Raw genomic sequence first — 19019 nt, forward strand, 5'->3', positions numbered from 1 at the left:
TGGGACAGAGGTGCGATAGATTATTACCATCGCTGCTTTAATTCAAGAAGCTGAGGTGCTCGGACCAAACGTCAGCGCAGACGAGAAAGACCTGTGAAGGGGTGTAGCGTAAACACGGATCAAACCGCTACCTCTCTGGGAATCGACATTTACTGAGTGCAGATACATTTGGATGGCTCCCTTGGACTTGGTTTGTTGCCTTCTTCATTCATTTATATTTATTTATTTGCAACACATCGTGTTTTTGGGGTGATGGCATATGAGTGTTAGTTTAAGGTAGTGAGTGGTTGCAATTAAACAACTGCGCATTTGGGCACGGGGTCTGATGTCTGGCTTTTTTTTTGCGTGTGAGGTTTAAACGTCCTAAAGCGACTCAGGCAGTGCTGGGCAGTATCGAAGATACATGTATCTTCGATACTATTTTAGATACTTTTTGGGTAGCTTGTATCTGTATCGCGGTACGTCCTCGCAACAAGCATCTGTATCTGTATTTCCGATACATTGAAGATTGTATCGTGTATCTTAAGATACAAGATACTGCGATCGCACCACCACCGTGCGAAGCAATAAACGTTGGGCTGAGCTCGAGCTTCTCAAGCTGATACTGCTGCCACTAAGTCACCCTAATAAAACTAAAGGCAGTAACATTATTTTATCTTTCCGCAAGAGTTTTCCAGCGAGGATAGGTGATAAGCACCGAGTGTCCCTATATATTGGTTGAGCAGAGTTACGAGATGGCGCTCGCGTGGTCTCGACAGACAAGCGCGCGAACGTCTGCGCCCAGCCGAATTTTGTTTAATCGTTTTTTAGGGGCGAAGCTCCTTAGGGTGTGGGTCGTTCCCTCCTCTGTAGTAGTAGTATGTATGTAGCCAGCTCTAGTTTAATGAATTGCTCACTAGATGGCGTTTCATGTATTAGAGTTGCCTGTTTAAAGATAACAGATGGCGCTTGTATAATGCGAATGCGCATGTCATTGGATGCCTGCGATCATAAAAGGCGCTCGCTCTTGGCGCGCTTTCTCTTTCGCTCGGAGGTCGCCGATGGAGGCAGACAAGGCTAGGGTGGCTAGAAGGGGAGGTGTGATGACCGGGCGGCAAAAGTTGGCCGCCATTCGCGTGAATGCCGTGGGGCGGCGCTGTCGTCGGGGGCGCCGTCAGCGAACGTAGCCGTTCTCTGTTCTCGGCAGGGAGAACGCTTCAGTGGAAATGCGTTACCAAATTATATAAAACTTTAGCTGATAATGCAGTTCCTTAGTTAGAGCACAGCTTGTATTGCGCTACTGTTATCATGCGGGTTTGAAATACGGCGTACAGATCCCCAGTTTTGTTCCGACGGAAAGCAAGCAGGCCTCTTGGAAAGCTATATTGAAGCACTGCTACTGGGAGAGCGGGGCTTACAGGGCCGTACCCAGGAATTTTATTCGGGGGGTGTTTGTGTGTAGAACCAGGGCCGTAACTAAGGGGGGGTTGAGGGGGTTCTGACACCCCCCGAATTTGTTCATGCTTTAACTTTTCGGGTGACACTAAAATACTTGCACGCCTTCACAGCGACCACCAGTTAGTCGTTTTGCACACGAACACAGTGGCGTAGCCAGGGGGGGGGGGCGGCACACCGGGCCCGTGCCCCCCCCCCGAAATATTTTCTCCCCTGCATCCTATGTCGGATCAAGGCGGTGCCCCCCCCCCACCCCCGAAACAGATTTCTGCCTACACCACTGCACAAACACCCCGCGAAAAATATTCCTGGTACGGCCCTGTGTAGAACGGCTAACTTTGGCAACTGGTGGTCGCTGTGACGGCGTGCAAGTATTTTAGTGTCACCCGAAAAGTCTTTAGAAAAATCTTCATTACCCGATTACTATACGACTTGCTACTTAGTGCCTGTTCACATGAGTGGACTGTAATATACCCTTGGGCGCTGTGGGTACTATGATAAATAAAGAAATAAATAAAGCAAGAAAAAATTTAGGGGGTGTCAGAGCCCCCTCAAACCTCCCCCCCCCCACCCCTTAGTTACGGCCCTGGGGGCTTAATTATGCTCCAATGCACTCTGATCATTTTATTCGTGCGCCTCATTACGTGCGAAAGCAGATAACTTGATTTGCGCCAACCAAATCAGGATTAAACCATGGCATACATCATCAATACAACGTTCTGTAGTCTTTTGAGGCTCAATTTAGAAACCAAATAAATAAATGCAACATGTTACTATGTAAAGAACTTTTGTGTACAACAGAATGCACTTGACCGTTTTCACGGCTTGCCTCACATCACACAAGGCTTTCTCCTTTTGACTTTTTGTCATTCATTTCTTTGACATTTTGTCATTCATTCCGCTGTTTGCGCAAATGCTTTGCGTAACAGCAGAATTCTCTTAAAGCGCTTTTTCAGCCCTCGGAATGGCGCGTGCCCACTTCAAGAACAGTTCTGGCAAGTCGGGTGCACGGAAAAGGGGACACTTTTTCCCAACAAGATCTGTAGCCGGAATCACACCCTGGCACGAAGCACCAACGCTGAGTTGTTTTCTTTGAGGTAGACGGCATCTTTGCCAGCACACAGCACTCATGAATCAACAGCACACGCCAAAACTTCGCAGCAAACTATACAGCTACAAACCACCGGCCAGGGCGTTGGCAGCCGGATTAGCCTCTCTCCGCGGAAACGCTGACGGCGCCCAGATGGCAGCGCTACGTGTGCCCTAGCGGCGATCACGCGAAAGAGGACCACCCTCTCCTATGGCTGGCCGCCGCGCTCAGCACACCCTCCCCTTCTAGCCACCCTAACAAGGCGCTCGCTCTTGGCGCGCTTTCTCTTTCGCTCGGGAGCGGACACTTTCCCTGCATTTCACCGATCACAAAGCGGTGATAATGAAGGGACCACGTAAACCAACAGTGCAATAAAAGTTTGATGTTTAATATATACACGGTGTTTCACACTCTTATATAATGTACTGGGCGAATTTCACGGAAGAGTTCACGGTTTACCGATGATTCCCTCCGGAGCTTCGCCCCACTCATCATCATTCACCCGTGGATATGCTGTGATTTTTTTTAGTTTTGCAAGTGCCATGACACTCGGCACTTAAGCCACTCTCCTGTGACGCGTACTACAATGCGTGCGGCGTCTCTCGCACACATGCTGATGCCGCTATAAAGTCATTATCGAAGTTCGTTGTGTGGTGCTTCGTTACGAAGTCTAAAGAATGCAAGAATGGCGGGTTGCTTTGCCTCTCGTGGTTTTCACACTTCGGCGATTTGAAGGATCTCGTGAATGCAAGTTTGCATTACATGCAATAAGATTGACTTATATGCAAATAAGAGTCTAACAGCTATGGCACAACGGTGCCGATGTTGAATTTAACAGAACAAGCATTCACCTAACAGATGCTATCTTGGCGTACGTCTGTTTTTCTTTATTCAAAGAGTTTTTAAAATCATAATTTGATTGTTAGCAGAAGTTATTCTTAGCTGTCCTTTTCCATCCCGTACATTACCTACGTCTCTATATTGTTTTTTTTTTCTGCCGTTCTACTTACTGCAATGTGCCTTTAACGTGCTGCCAATGTAAGCTCTCTGCTTTATGCTAGTTTTAACTGTCTGCGTCATTTCTGCTTCCGTTCTTCTTCAAGTGGAATATAAGTTTATATACTTATATTCCACTTGAATTTACTGTTATGTAAAGGTGATGTTGAGAACGAATATATAATAATCCGGGCGCGCCTGGAGTATACAGTAAGGATAATTCTGCTTACTGCTAAGTAAATTAGCAAATTTGAGTTTGCATTATAATAACGTAATTTATTAGGCACCATATTAAATATGTTGGCAAAGATGTTCGAGAAACACTGGTATACCATATGCTCTGTTTTTCTCATGAGCGCCCGAAGAGTCGTTTTACGCCATTTTTCCCATGGGCACTGAGTTTAATTGTCGTAGCTATTAGGGGTTACCCGCCGCGGTGGTCCAGTGCTTATGGCGCTCGACTGCTGGCCCGAAGGTCGCGGTAGCCGGATTTCGATGGAGGGAAAATGGTAGAGGCTCGTTGTGCTTATATGTAGGTCTTAGAACCCCAGGTGGGTCAAAATTTCCGGAGCCCTCCATACAGCGTCTTTCATAATCGTATCGTGGTTTCTCGACGTAAAACGCAACAATTATTATTAGCTCTTGGGGGTGCCTCTTGTATCGTGTTTCTATACTTATTCGCTGCGTTTGATACGGAACCGCTTTTCTATTTTACTTAGATATATTTGTTTTTCGTTGTTTAGCCTTCCCTGAATTCTTTTACTGCTGCTAATCACCAGGTAATCGGATCTATAAGTGTCAATACCGTGAACAGTGGCGGTGTCCTGCAGCGCTTGGCTCAACTGTACAATTCGTCTGAAACGTTTCTGGGCTGCACATGTTCGTGGCGACGTACGTACACCTGTCCGGTGATCCGTTATTGCGAAAACCGCAATATGTTTACCGGCAAGGTAGAACTCCACAGTGGTATTTGCACCATCGACGGAGGCTTCTTATAGAAGTTCATATGGTCACTTGGCAATGGTCAGCAAGCAGAGCAGCAACTAGCTCCCATCAGTTACAAAAGCTGCAAGCAAGAACCGCTATCTGCGAATGTATAAAAAGCTGTTATATTAAGCAGCTAAAACAGCGCCAATAAGTGTTTTCGGAATGAAACAGATATACCTTGAACAAGAAGTACAAAACTTTTGAGATACTAACAGAGTTTTCATTCAAATGAAACACAATTGGTCGCAGTTAATAAATACTCAAGCGAACATCTATGTCCATAGGCATTTAATGCCGCGTTATATAGATATATATTAACAAATTTGATAATGTATCGAAGTATCTTAAGATACAATTGGAATGTATCGTATCGGATACAATCAGTGTTGCAGTATCTTGTATCTGTATCTCAAATACTTCTTGCCTGAGTATCTTGTATCGTATCGCGATACAATTTCAAAGTATCTTTGCCCAGCCCTGGACTCAGGCTATGAGCGACGACGTAGTGGAGGTCTTCGGATGCGACTACCGCGGCCGGCATCGAAACGGCGTCTTTCGGGTCAGAAGCTGAGCACCGTAACTGCTGTACCACCGCGGTGGCCCTGTGTCTGATGCAGCTATTCCTTTTCATCTGTGCGCAGTAAACAAAAATAAAAGGAGATCCCTTAACACCGGTGGCCGTTAAGCAGCTGCTCAACAAGCTGCAACGTTTAGGTCATAGCCGTTTACTGAAACAGACTTCCCCCTGTTTTGTCCCAGCTTCGGTTGAATATAAAACGCAACTACCACGGCGTGGAAAGAAAACTGTGATGATAGTCTCAATATACAAAAAAAAAAACTCACAGAGTCCCTCATGCATTAGCAAGAACACTCGAAGGCGAAAGCCATCTTTCCCTTTTCACTTGATATACTAATCCTAACCTCACCCCCCCCCCTCCTTTCCTCTAAAAGCTATCTGCACCCCACCTGGTTTCGCACTGCCTCCGGATCCGCGCACCTACGCCCAAGCGACGATGCCATTGTGATGACGTCATCATGTGACGTCATATTGACGTCATGATGGCGTCACAAATTTTGGCTATCTGGGACGTCATGATGATGTCATATGGCGACGTCATCGCCTGATGATTTTTTGCATCCCTCGTGTTGATGCCGACACCGTCGGTCAACTTTCGCGTTTCATGAAGCGTCTAAGGTTTTCGCCTTCATAATTCTTTTTTTTTTCTTATTCCTGCTGCGTCCCAACAAACACCAGTGGCGAGAGCATCATGATCTCGATTGTGCGATATCCGCACCTCGAAACGTAAACAAGTGGACAGACCGAACAAGAACAAAGCTGTTTTTGAACTCGCCTCACCACAGAAATCCGGCACTCTGTGAACAAACGTCCTCAAGATGGTCTCACGCGCAAATCGCCAAAGCGTTCCTTTCTCCATATAACCAAATAAGGTAGAAGTTCAGGGGTAGATGGAAGCTTGACGAAGGTGAAAAATTCCTGAACAGTTGGTGTCGGTGGAGCCAACGTACCGACAAGCGGGCTTGCCTTTGTCAAGGCAGATGCTGCTTCGTCAGTCTCGTGAAGGCAGATGCTGCCCTTGGTAAAGGCACGTCCGCTTGACGGTAAGTTGGCTCCACCGACACTCCTGTTCAGGGATTTTAGGAGTTCGCTCGCCAGCTTCTTAAGCTGGGGCAAAGTCCCGCGCCGTAAGCGTAACCTTAGTTCCAGAGGCGACCGCTACAGGCGCAGCTCGCACCAGTGTTGGGCAGTATCGAAGATACATGTATCTTAGATACTATCTTAGATACTCTATGGTATCTTGTATCTGTATCGCGATACGTCCCGAAAGATGAGTATCTGTATCTGAGGTCAAAATGGGAGCCGACAGATGGATACACGGGATAGGTGACATCTGTATTTCCGATATATTCGATAATGTATCGTGTATCTTAGATACAAGATACTTGTATCTCAACACAACCGTGCGATACAATAATCGCTGGCCAAGCACCGCTTCTCAAGCTGGTACTGGTGCCACTAAGCCATTTGAATAAGTCTAAGGACAGTGACGCAATTTTATTTTTCCGCCAGTGTCCTCCAGTGAGGGCAGAAGATGAGGAAGACAATTAAGCGCGCGGACGTCAACGCCCAGCCCACGTACCTTTGTTTTCTCGATTCTTTCCTTTTTAGTTGCGCCGATGCCGCGAAACTTGCTCTTAGCCACTGTCCTGCGCCGCGTACTCCCCTGCGTGCAGCATCTATCGCGCAAATTCGGATGTTGCTACAGTGTCGTTATTGAAGATCCTCTTAGGTATTGCGCCTTGCTCCGTAACGAAATGTGATGTGTGCAAGAATGGGGTTGCTTTGTGTCTTGTGGATTTTACGTATCAGCGATTTGAAGGATCTCGTGGATGTAAGTTTGACTTGCATGCAATGAATTAATCTATATGCAAATAAGATTCTAACAACTATAGCAGCACTGCCTGATGCTAGATCTAATAGAGCAAGCGTTTACCTAACAGAAAATATCTTGGCGTACCTTATTTTTGACTTCCTCCTACATTTATTCAAAGAATTTATGAAATCATAATTTGATTTTAGCACAAGTGCTTTCTTAGCTGTCACTTTCCATCCCATACATTACCTAGGGTCTATTTACTGTTTTTCCGGTCTGGTCACTGCAATATGTCTTCTGTAACGCGCTCCCAAAATAAGATCTGTGTTTTATTCTTCTGTCTGCTTTATGTTTCTACTATTGTTTACACAGTTACACGTTGCCAAGGCGATTTTGAAAGCAAATATATAATTATGTGGGCGTCTCTTGAGTAAAGTACAAAACATTTTGCTTACCGCTTAGGAAATAGCGAAACTGAGTTTGCATTATAATAATGAAAATATTAGCAGCCCTCTTAATATGTTAAGAATGGGATTCGAGAAACGTTGTTTTACTGAATGCTCCGCTTTACTAACGAGCGTCCCAAACGAGTCGTTTCCGGGCAATTTTCCATAGGCACTGAATTTTCTATTGTCTCAACAGGTAAGTTGACTATACTTCATGCTCATAGCTATTAAGAGCGCCGTCTGTATTGTGTTTCTGTACTCATTCAATGTGAGTGTTTGATACACAACCACTTCTATGTTTTACTTATGTTTGTTTTTCCTGTTTTAGGCCTTCTTGATATTTTTCGTATTACTAATCGCCACGTAATGGGAGCTATAAGTGGCAATAGCGCGAATAGCGGCGTGTCCTGCGACGCTTTGTGCAACAATGCAATATGTCTGATACGTTTCTGTGTTGCACATGTTCTCTCGTTGAAGAAAAATTGCTAAAAGATTGCACGTTAGTGAGTATATCAACAAATAATCACTTACGCCAGCAGATAAGTAGAAAATGAAAATTCATTGCAGTTTTACGTCATCGTTTTACGCATACACCAGGGTCTCAAACTCAGCTTATAGCTAGCGGGCCGCAGTCGCGAAATTTAGTTCCAAGGGCCGAGACAGTGAATATGGTGGGAGAGAGTTTGAAAAAAACGACGTTGCCATTTGAAAGAAAGCCTTTCACATATCTCGTATATAGGCCATTTCTGAAGGGGATTAGAAGTCAGGATTTGAGAAACATCGATACCGATGTACAAGACGAGTGAAATCTGGACGCGAATTGAAATATAGAGTTTTTGTTCCACGGTTATGTTTCAGCACATGGTGACCACATGTTCTTCACGAAAGAAAGGCTTGAGACCAGTCATGTCTATGTAGCTCACGAACATACTTATTTATAAAATAAAAACAAATGTGACGAAGACGGTCATGTGTGCGGGCCGGGCCACTAGCGAAATGTCTCAAACCCCTAGTATACACCATGCATCCCGCCCCCCACCCCTTCCCAACCCCCCCCCCCCCCAAAAAAAAAATTTAGCGTTATTGCTGCTGTACACCTGTCCGGATGTACGGTATTGTGCAAACCGTCTTTTACGGACAAGGTAAAAGTCCACACCGGTATTTGCGCCGTCGTGCGAAGGCTTCTCATAGAAGCTATTCTTATTATATGCAGTGATTCCACTCCTGCGCCAACTGCGCCAAAGTGCGCCAAATTGTATTTACTGCGCCATTCTGATAATATCGACGAAATTTGCGCCAAACTGCGCCAAAGTCGGGTTTGGGGCGTCTATGACCGGCAATCGCACCGCCGGCGGTCAGAACATGTGCAGCTCGATCTTGGGGCTGCCAATAAAGTCGCAGTCATGGACCAAGAATTATTCCGATGAATAATAGCGCTAGCGCGTGCGTTCCGAGTAAGCCACGATGCCATGCACGGTGCCGACGCAGCTTCTGTTCTGCAAGTCGGCTCGACAGCAAAACGCGCTCTCCGCAGAGGCTCGTGACGTCTAGGCCTATCGGTAGCGAGAAAGTGCGACGGCGATTCATCGGCGGACGTCGTCTGTTCCAGAAACGCTGCTGATAGCTCGTTTCAAGCGTCGCACGGCACGTAAGGAAAGCAATGTTCAGTAATAACTACATGAGTGCCGCTAAAATGTCTGTCACTTCTGTTTCCGAACATCGCGGAATGAAATCTGTGATCGCTCGCAGTAGATATGGGACAATATCGAATTTTCCTTGCTTCGCGTTTATGGAAGAGCACGCGAACGGTGGAAACGCGTTGACACTTTTCCTCAGATATACTTTATCCGTGGATCTTCATCCAGAACAGCTTTTTCGTAATTCCTTCCGCAGCACGTCCGAGTTTGTAATCACTCTGCGGTAAATACCCCCTAAAGGCCCTGCCCTTTCGAGCTGCTAGGGTTCCAATTTGAATTTTTTGCTTGTTTTAAAAATGTCATCTCATTAGTAAAATCATATCTCCTGGTCGGAGCAGCCGCAAATGCGCAGCTGTCAGTAGCGGGCCCGTCGCTGACGGCCCACAGTGAAGCGGCTACGCCATATTACACGTCCGCCCCTCGCTTTCGGGGGTCAATAGCTAACGGTTAAAAAAACTCAGTTTCGCTTAAGAGCGAAGCAATGAATGCGATACCAAAAAATTCTACTGTGAAACGAAGTAAGACTAGCAGCTAACTTTTGGATCCGATCTCGCGTAACTCAACAAAACGCTGGTTTAAGGGACTATGGCCCCTCCAGGAACCGAAGCGTTTTCTTGCTCCGAGTTTTCTAAACGCGAAGTAAGCGTTGAGAGCACAGCGAGTTACGAGCTGTCTCCTGATGCCTCGAGATAGCGCGCGCTCAAGCGACTGCGCCCTTCGAAAGATGCGCCCCCCCCTTCCGCTCCCCTGGCGTCCCTTCATGCTCCTTACGAAAGACGGGCGGGCGTTTCCTCTCTGTTTGATGAGCAATCGACGGCAGGCCCGCAGCGGGAAGATGTTATCTCATGCGGCGGAGACAGACGGCCGGCTAGTTTAATCTCCGCTTCAGCCGCGTTCGTCGCCAGCGCTCGCGAGCTTTTACCCGCGGCTAGATAAGCGTGGTGATGTTATTAATTTGGACTTTATACGGAAAATTACGGCAACGGCGACGGCAAAAATCCGCCGAGAGTGTCCATATAATTGCTATCGTAAGGGTCAATGTACGGGGCAGATTTTGCGCCCCCCCCCTGCCCCCCCTGTGCGCACGCCTATTCCCCTGAGATGATTTTTTCCATGAGATTTGCAATCAATCGAAATATTTCTAGCCTTCATAAGAGCCCCGTAATAATACTCAGGTGCTTGAATGTTAATGCAATATGCTTATGTATTGCACTCCAGGATGTAAAATTCGTTGCTCCAAAGTGCTCCCAGATGCAAAATTATCTGCTCCAAAGTGCCAAGATGAAAATTTTGCTGCTCCAAAGTGCTCCAAAACGGAAATTTTGCTGCTCCAAAAATTGCTCCAAATCAGAAGTCCTCGGTAGCATCACTGTATATGGCAACCCGCTAGCTGCTCGGCAAGCTGGGCAGCGACTCCCATCAAGGGCAAAAATGACAAGCAAGAACCGCTGTCAGCGAAGTATACAAAGAGTTGTCCTGTGAAGAAGCTAAAACGAACCCCAATAAGTTGTTTTGGAAGGAAACTAATGTACTTTGATTAAGAAGGGCAAAGCATTTGAGATACTAACCGACATTTCATACAGGCGAAACAAAATAGGTCACAGTTAAGACATTTTCGTGCAAAGGGTTTGCTGCTACATTATATGGATCTATAATAACAAATTTGAGAATGTATCGAAGTATCTTAAGATACAATTGCCAAATATCGTATCGGATACAATTATTGCGGCAGCATCTTGTATCTGTATCTCCAATACTTCTTGCCTGAGTATTTTGTATCGTATTGCGATACAATTTCAAAGTATCTTTGCCCAGCCCTGGCTCGCGCGAAAGAGAAGTCTTCTTCCTCTTGTTCTTCGAGCGCCTTGATGATGGTATTTCATCTCTTCCTCTATATAAGAAAGAGAGTGAAAGTGAAATGTTGTAAGGTGGGGTCAACCTATATAGTGGCAGCAACTACACGCTGCTCCAGATCGAATGCTGAGTGATGAACCAAAAGCAAGACAGCGTACTCAGGCGCTCGTACACATACAAATGCGCGAGCGCGCACGTACGTATGCACGCAAGCAAACGCGCTCACTAACACACGCGCGCGGGAAGCATGCATACAAAATTCAGTTACAGCATCATTGAATCTATGCCCGTGGGAATTTTATATGAGCCCTATAGTGGGATGCGAAGCAGTGTCAGTGCACGGCCCTGGGCCGTGTACAAAATACGCATTGACGTTCTTTACTCTTAGTGGCTGCAGCGTCTTGATAGGTTAGCGTGTGCTATTTTCCAGTAATGAGCAGTTCGAAACAACTAGGAAATTACTGATCACGCATGCATGCTAATTGGTGGTGCAGAGAAGACCGCTTGCGCCATGCTGCAGGTCGAAGTGAATGTTGACCTAACGAACAAGAACACAACAAGCTGAATAAGAAGCGAGGGTTAAGTCCTTTGAAGGGGATCGCTCCCTGTCGACGAAGTTGTCTCGAAAGGAAGCGAGGCTTTGCTTATCGCTAATTACCAAGCAGCGCACGCCTCTCATTGTGAACACTTAAACACAGGATAGTGCCCTCTGTAAATATGAGGTAGTATATTATTGTCGCTCAAAGAAACAAGTCATGGTCCTTCACAATTAAAGCATGGTTCACTATAGAACTCTAGCAGAAAGCCACTTATCAGGATACACGCAAGAAGACTCCGTTTTGCCTCGAGAGGTTTTACTAGCATTAAATGTTATCACTATGTACACCAGCCGAACGTTAGGAGGCTTTTTTTTTTTGACTGATCAACGAAATGTGGAAAATTGTTGGCCGTGTCTATACATCTGTATGCGGCAAGAGGACTGCAGTCCGCCTGTTGTTGTTGCTTTTTTCCTATTAATTTTTCATCGTTATCAACGACAACATTAATTGCACTATTAGTGAAAGACTGAAGTTTAGCCTGGTTGGCATAGACTCATTGCAACACCTTAAGCGCCACGTAATACAGAAGTGGTGAAAGGCAGTAAGCGAAGCTTATGACAAGAAGGAAAAATAAAGATATTAATAAAGAAATTCGTAGAATATGAGCGCTTGAATTTGATAGGAAAGCGGTTTGCTCGCACACAAAGCTTTTTCATGCCTACGTCATAAACTTACTGTCACCTTAACGCCTGCAATGACATAGATGTTTAGCGCAATTAAAGTTTAGATTTCTCCTATTACACCGTTGAGTATTTGTCCCTTTTTAATTGTTAACTTCGTAAAATTGGTCCCAGCATTTCCAAGCTCATTAAACATACCAGGCAATACGGACGCGTGTTCCTAAGAAAAACGGCATGATGAAGGGTACGAAAGTTCTTTTGGTCCATCCATTAGGCGAGTGAGAGAGAAGACGATGAAGAACATGGTATATTTAGTGAACAATTTAATCCCCGTTCCTTCCAGAGGCAGAGAAACGACTGAACACGTTTCGTTGCAGCATCTGCATGCTTATCGTGTCCCTATACTGAAAAGAACGTAAATTAACTAAACAAACTGCAGAAGTCTGAGTGCCGCCCGTTTTCATTAAGCTAACTCCACAAGTGTGCAATTTGTGTCGACGTAAAGTTGTTCGCCGACACTGAACGCCACTTCGTGGGTCGCACGGGTCTTACTCGTTAAATGCGCAGTTATGCGTTCCTGCAGAAGGCGATTACTGAAAAGCTGTTTGCTGCAACTGGGTCCTTCGCAAAGTTAGGGCGGCTAAATCGCTTGCGTCGGACGCAACTACAACGCTACTACAACGCAAGGCGAGTGAAACCACCATCGTCAAACCTTTTTACTGCAAGCTTGAATGGGGGACCCTGATATGCTTGAGCGACGAAGCCCTGACTACATAGTGAACAATTACTATGCTGTTCAAGTACGTTCAGCCCTGACTGCTACTCATAATGAAAGCTCTTACCCCATATTGCTTCATGATTAGCAGAGAGCACGAGTCATTAGGCTTTTCTTTTTAGAAAGGCACGTCTCGAATCGAGGTATAAAATTGATTTTGCGTCATACTAAGCCCTATCTCTTTCTCGTAGCAGTTAGACGCCGTGGAGGCGTGGCAGCGAAGCTCTACAACTGTGCACAAACTCGCTGTTCTGACCTCCGGCTTTCACCCACAATTTCACCTACAAGATAAGCACTTTTCGTATTAGCTTCACCTAGGTTTTACGCGTCTCGTCATTCTGGTGAGGTCGACCATCGACAGCGTCGAAAGCATTTTAATAACACCGAATGCAAATTTTTCGAATCAGGGACGTTCGTTTCGGCGGTCTGTGATCCACATTTATAGTGCCTATGTTCCAGGGCTGAAGTTCTAGCGCGTTGCCCTCCCCCCCCCCCCCCTAAAGGAATTATAAATATTTCATTACCCCTCTACCTTTTGTTTAAGCGTGTGAGGCGATGCTCCATACATACATTTATTGAATATCTAAGTGAATAAAAACAAAATATATGATCAAAACAGCGATAGCCCCAACTGGTATTTCTATACAAGCCATCTATCAAATAACTCGATCTATCAAACAACTCGGCCGCGAGATCGAACAAAGTCGGCACCTAGCGGCGAACGGACGAAGCCCCGGAGTGTGAATGCCGGTGTCACGTCGCCGCTCCAGCAGCAGTGTGTGTTGTGTTTGTTATTCGAGAATTCACGATGAAAGTTGATGCAGACGATTTGGTCGACGTTGAGTAAACTCATTTTCTCCTTTTTTGTAATAAAAATTTGTAAAGTCAGTCGCTTTTTCTTTTTTTTAAGTAGCGATGCGAAAAGGATTTGTTTAATGCGACCGCACCACATACGGTTGTCGCTTTTCAACGTGTAGTGAGACCAACATTTGTAATTCTGTTTCGCAGTACACTTGCCTCTGAGCACACTTCTGACTTATGTTGGGGACTGCGTCACATTTATCGTCGATTGGCGACAAAGTTGTTGCGGCGGGCCCATCACTGAATTAAGTGTCGTCTCTTCTACGTGCTGCTCTGACGATGCCGTGCACGTTATCGCCTTCGTGCTCCAGTCTTGCTGGCTTAGCAAAAACCCAAAAGAAGTTTACGTCAAGTTGACTGACGAGAAAACAATAGCAGGATTGAACTGCTCATGCCCTGCAGGATGCTATTAAAACCTCAAGCTGTTCGGATATGTTTGGTCGCGGCGCGTATCGCAATTTGTTGTATCGCGCGTTGCGAGACAGCTTCTGCTTATCAAATATACGCTATGGTCACCTCAGCTTTGGTAGTATATAAGACCTCAATCATTTCTGGAAGATCCATTTAACAGGTTCAGAGAACAAATATATCAGCATGAGCAGTGGCAATCAACTCGCTCGCGCATGTTCGTTCATCGCTTACATGGTCCGCCGTCCGTTTCTGGCTCGCGAAACGACATTTTTACTCTGTACGAGATCATGCACAAACTGGATGAGTTTTTACGCTGATATTATACCTCAGAACACTGCGAGCGCTTCTCATAAAGCGCGACGGAAGACGCGCAAACTACAGTAAGGCTCGGTGACGCTCGCTTAAAAGGACTCGCAGCTATCGCGAAAAAGCCTTGCATTCACTGCGAAGGTGGCACATAGGTTGTAGAACGAATTGCATACTTGGAGACTCGATTCACTTACTTCCGGAAGTACGCAAAAGCGTAAGCAAATCGTGACTGGCAGCCCTAGCCAAACCGCCACGGTCATTCGCGGACTGCAACGGTGTTCACGTAGCGCGCACAAACTACGTATGCAACAAGCATAAATTCACCGAATACAGAGTATAAGAGTGAGAAACGTGTTAGCGTATTTGACTGAGCATTGACACTTTTCGTCAACGAACGCTTCAACCCACCGCGTTCGAAGTGCTTGCTACGCACCAACGGAAAGCGCCTTGCCGTTCCCGACACTTGACAAGCCTGTCTCGGCGATGTTGCGCGTCGCCGGGATAGAAAGGAAAGTTTATCTCTGGCTGTGTGCAATACGTGTGGCATTGCGGAACCCAACAATACCTCCCTTTGGAAATTTAAACGTTTTCTACAGCTAGGGAGTTCAGAATGACGATGTAGAAACAGCAGCCCCGTACTCCTCCACACAGCGCACGGGCGACGTATCCACACTAACGCCGCGAACGTGCTGCCACCTATAGGTCAATCTCACGGCCAAGAATTCTGACAAAAGTTTCAAAACACAAACGATTTGAGAGATCGACTGGATGCAAAGGAAGTGCATGTGAGCACATGAACGATATCGCACCTCGTCACTCGCATCGCATCAGTTAAAACTGCGTTCATTTGAAATATGATGTACTTACGGGTTCTTTTCTGCAAACAAGGCATCAGGACGGGTTTTTCTCTGCAAACAAGGCGTATTATTTGTCTGTTTTGTTTTGTTTTTTATGCTGAGTCGGCGTGAATTAACTCTTCTGCAGCAATGTTTTTCCTGTGGTTGTTGAACTTAACGGTTCGTAAGATTTCGACTAGAGTGGCGCTCGGCACATCCGTCCTGGGGATATATACGGCCCAACGGCAATGATCAATCCCACTGCGGCCGCACTTCCACGGAAACGGAATAAATAAAACGGCCCTCTCGCTTTTAAACTTGGCTCCAAGTTAGGTAATGCCATCTGGCTGAAAACTAATTCGGTGTGCCCTGCAAGGCTGGCGCCTCTATGATTATCCATGAGTCGCTGTCGAGGACAAGTCCCCTTGTCGGAACGCTGGCTCCAGCAAGATTTCCATTTCAGCGATTCGCCACCACTCGTTAACTACCGGAATGTCAAAGTGCCAAACCCGCTCGACATCTTGCTTTGGAATTACCGCATCCCCAAAAGCGCGCGGGGAAACGGTGCCAACCGAGAGCATTCATTTTGTGTAGGCGCCGAAGCCGTAAGAAGGTGGAGCGCGAATGAAAGGATGCACCTATAAATGGAACCGATCGATACCCTACCAACCTCAAGGGCGGTTTTATCACTTCCCTTTCGTTTGTTGTTGCTGTGCGCTTTTCCAAGCTTCATCGATGAAGGCAGGCTCGTTTCCCGACGTCGGAAGCATTCTTCGCTTTAATGCCTCGATTGCAGCGATCTACTTCCGCAAGCCCCGTAATAAATTCATAGAAAGTCAGGGAGCCTTGAGAGAATTTCGACGCTTGAAAAGAAATTGGAAAGTTGCGTTTACGCCGAAGAAAGATGGAACATTGTGATAGAGAAGACGTGCATATGACAGCGCACTGCAAATGCAGTCAGCGCTTAATCAGTGGAAAGGAAATTGTGGTCAACCAAAGGAGCTAAAGTAGTGGAAAGGAGAGGAAGAAACAAATCCAATAGAAACGATCTCAGGAAGTATTTCGAAGTTCATGCGACGACAGTGTTTCAACAGGTCATGTTGTCACCGCCCAAACGAGCTGTGTATGTGTATCAGTGAAGGTGGTGTTGGTGCCAGTGGTGGTGGTGGTGGTGGTGATGATGACAATATGCTTTGGCTTTTGTAACGGGATGGTGTCGCTTGACTCCAGGCCAAAGATAGTGATAGGAAAGGAAAGAAATGGTAGCGACAAAGTATATCTCTATACTTGTCGCAAGTCCACCGCTCTGTCAATAGCCTCTCTTAGAATTCCTGTACATGCTTCCTTTAGGTAGCAGAGGGTTGCGCGTCCGCTTTATAAACACAGATATCGTGCATTGCAGAGAAGCTGACATTCGGGCCAACTTTATTGCGATAGCAATTATATGGACAGTCTCGGCTGATTTTTGCCGTCGCCGGCCGCCGTCATTCACCGTATATATATACATATATATATATATATATATATATATATATATATATAATATATTATATATATATATATAACAAAGCCACAAATAAAAAAAATTCAGAAAAACTTTCCGACGCGCGGAATCGCACGGGTGACCTCTCGCTTTCCAGCGAGCGGCGTTAGACGGTTACGCCATCAACAGTACCGTCTTTCAGCCTGCTAACGGCGAGCTATTTATATACACCATTTCCTTCAGCATGCTTTCTTATTCGCCACATAGATGGCGTGACGTGCGCGCGTTGCGCGCTTTAAAGATCATCGCCCCGCTCCTGCGAACGCCGTTGGTCTTCGCCCTACAGGGCGCGGCCGCCTTCGTGCGCTTATCTCGTGGAAAGAAGGGGGCGGCCGGGGAGGGGGGGGGGGGGAGGTGGAGCGGGCGGTTGTATGTCTTGTGCTCTCCCCGCGAGGTCCGCGCTGAATCCACAGAGCGTACGAAGGTCACTTCGCAGCGGCCGCGTTTGCGAAAGGAGCGCGCTGTTCAAACAGAAATAAATAACAACTGTGAAAGTTCGCGCTCGTCCTGTGTGTACCTGTTCGTTCGTTTCGTGCGCCCTGTCAAGTTTATCGCTGGTCTTCGACGCGGTAGTTATGACGCCTGCAAAAACGGCCTGCTGTGGTTGCTATCCAGACCTACGCGCAACTCTGCTACCCTAAAGGTAGCATACACAAGGACTCTAGCCTCTCTGAACACACTGTGCCATCTAGCGGCGCCATCCCCAAGTCCGCGCGCGGTGCGTGTCTGTCTTTGGGATTGGCCCTTTTGCTATGAGTCTTGTATGACATTCATTCTCCTGGGCCCGCCGTTGCCATTATGGAGTGCGGGAAAAGGAATGACGTAAAGGGAAAAATGAAGGAGGTAGTATGACGATGATGGAATGACATCAATAATGTGTCGATTCTGAAGATATTCTGAAGCATTCTCGTTTAAACACACACACAAACGCGATCGATGCACTGTCGAAAGCGAATAAAACAGAGGCTGCTAAGGAAGCGAGTGTTATATCACTCACTGCGAAAGAATTGCGGGTACTATATCGCTTTGGGAAGGAATGGTGTGTATGTAGGAGCACATCGAGCCTACGTCGAGTACCGCACAAGCGTAGTGTCGTTTGTAATTATTTCGGGAAACCGGCAGTCATATTCCTTTATTTTTCTAGTGTTCATAGTAAACATTACGGTAAACGAAGGGGCTGCTTTTTATGTATACACACCTAGCTTCTTTTTAAGTGCGTCGACAACAGACCTACGACGAAATACATATTAGGCCCAAATATTCTGGAGCGTTGCGCGCCAGCACCACGATATGATGAGAAGACCCGATGCAGTGGGATTCGGGATTTTTCTTTTTTTTTTTCCTCAACGAAGTTTTATATTTGTACTTAATTCTGACTTCAAGCATATTATTGCATTTATCCTTGACCGAAATGCGGCATCCACGGCAGGGATTCGTTAGACAGCACTCGTGCTGTCTAGGGCTCCATGTTTTTGGAGTTTATTTTTCTTGAAATTCAGGGTGTTTTTCGGAGTTAATTTTTTTGGGGGGAATTCGGCGTTTATCGGAGTTTATTTTTTGTAGGTACCCAATTATCCGGAATTCGGAGTTTAATGTTGCATTATTCTAAATACTCCAATATCTTATAAGATGAAATGATATCTGAACACACAAACACGCAAACGTCAGAACACACGAAGCGCACTTCAGTTGTCTGGGAGGTGTTTAACGCAAAAATACATATACACACAAGCAAAGATACTTGTATACAAAACACCTGCGTTTGTGCGTATTGCACCCTTAAAGCTCGTTGTAATAGACGCAAGCACACTTTACGAGGTCTGTATGTACGACGTCGTCCCAGTGCCGCCAAGGGACCGTGTATCAAGATGCCGTCTCGCGCTCCCGTGGGCCCTACATAAATTGACGTCTCTCGCTCCGTGCGCGACAAGCCCTTTGTTAAATGTGCGATGGGTGCGGTCTACGAGATACTGTTGACGTGAGGTAAAGTTTAAATTTGCCAAACCGGCCGATGTATCAATCACCGCTTAGAACATGCCCTTTCAATAAAGAACGGAACAGGGTCTATCGGCCGTTAAAATCGGAGTCTATCAGATAAATGCGAATTGTAAAAAATTTTACCGGCGAGTGTTTATTGGATCTTTTTTTGGGATTTATCCGAAAACACG

The sequence above is a fragment of the Rhipicephalus sanguineus genome, chromosome 2, assembly GCF_013339695.2.
Source record: "Rhipicephalus sanguineus isolate Rsan-2018 chromosome 2, BIME_Rsan_1.4, whole genome shotgun sequence".
Taxonomy (NCBI): domain Eukaryota; kingdom Metazoa; phylum Arthropoda; class Arachnida; order Ixodida; family Ixodidae; genus Rhipicephalus; species Rhipicephalus sanguineus.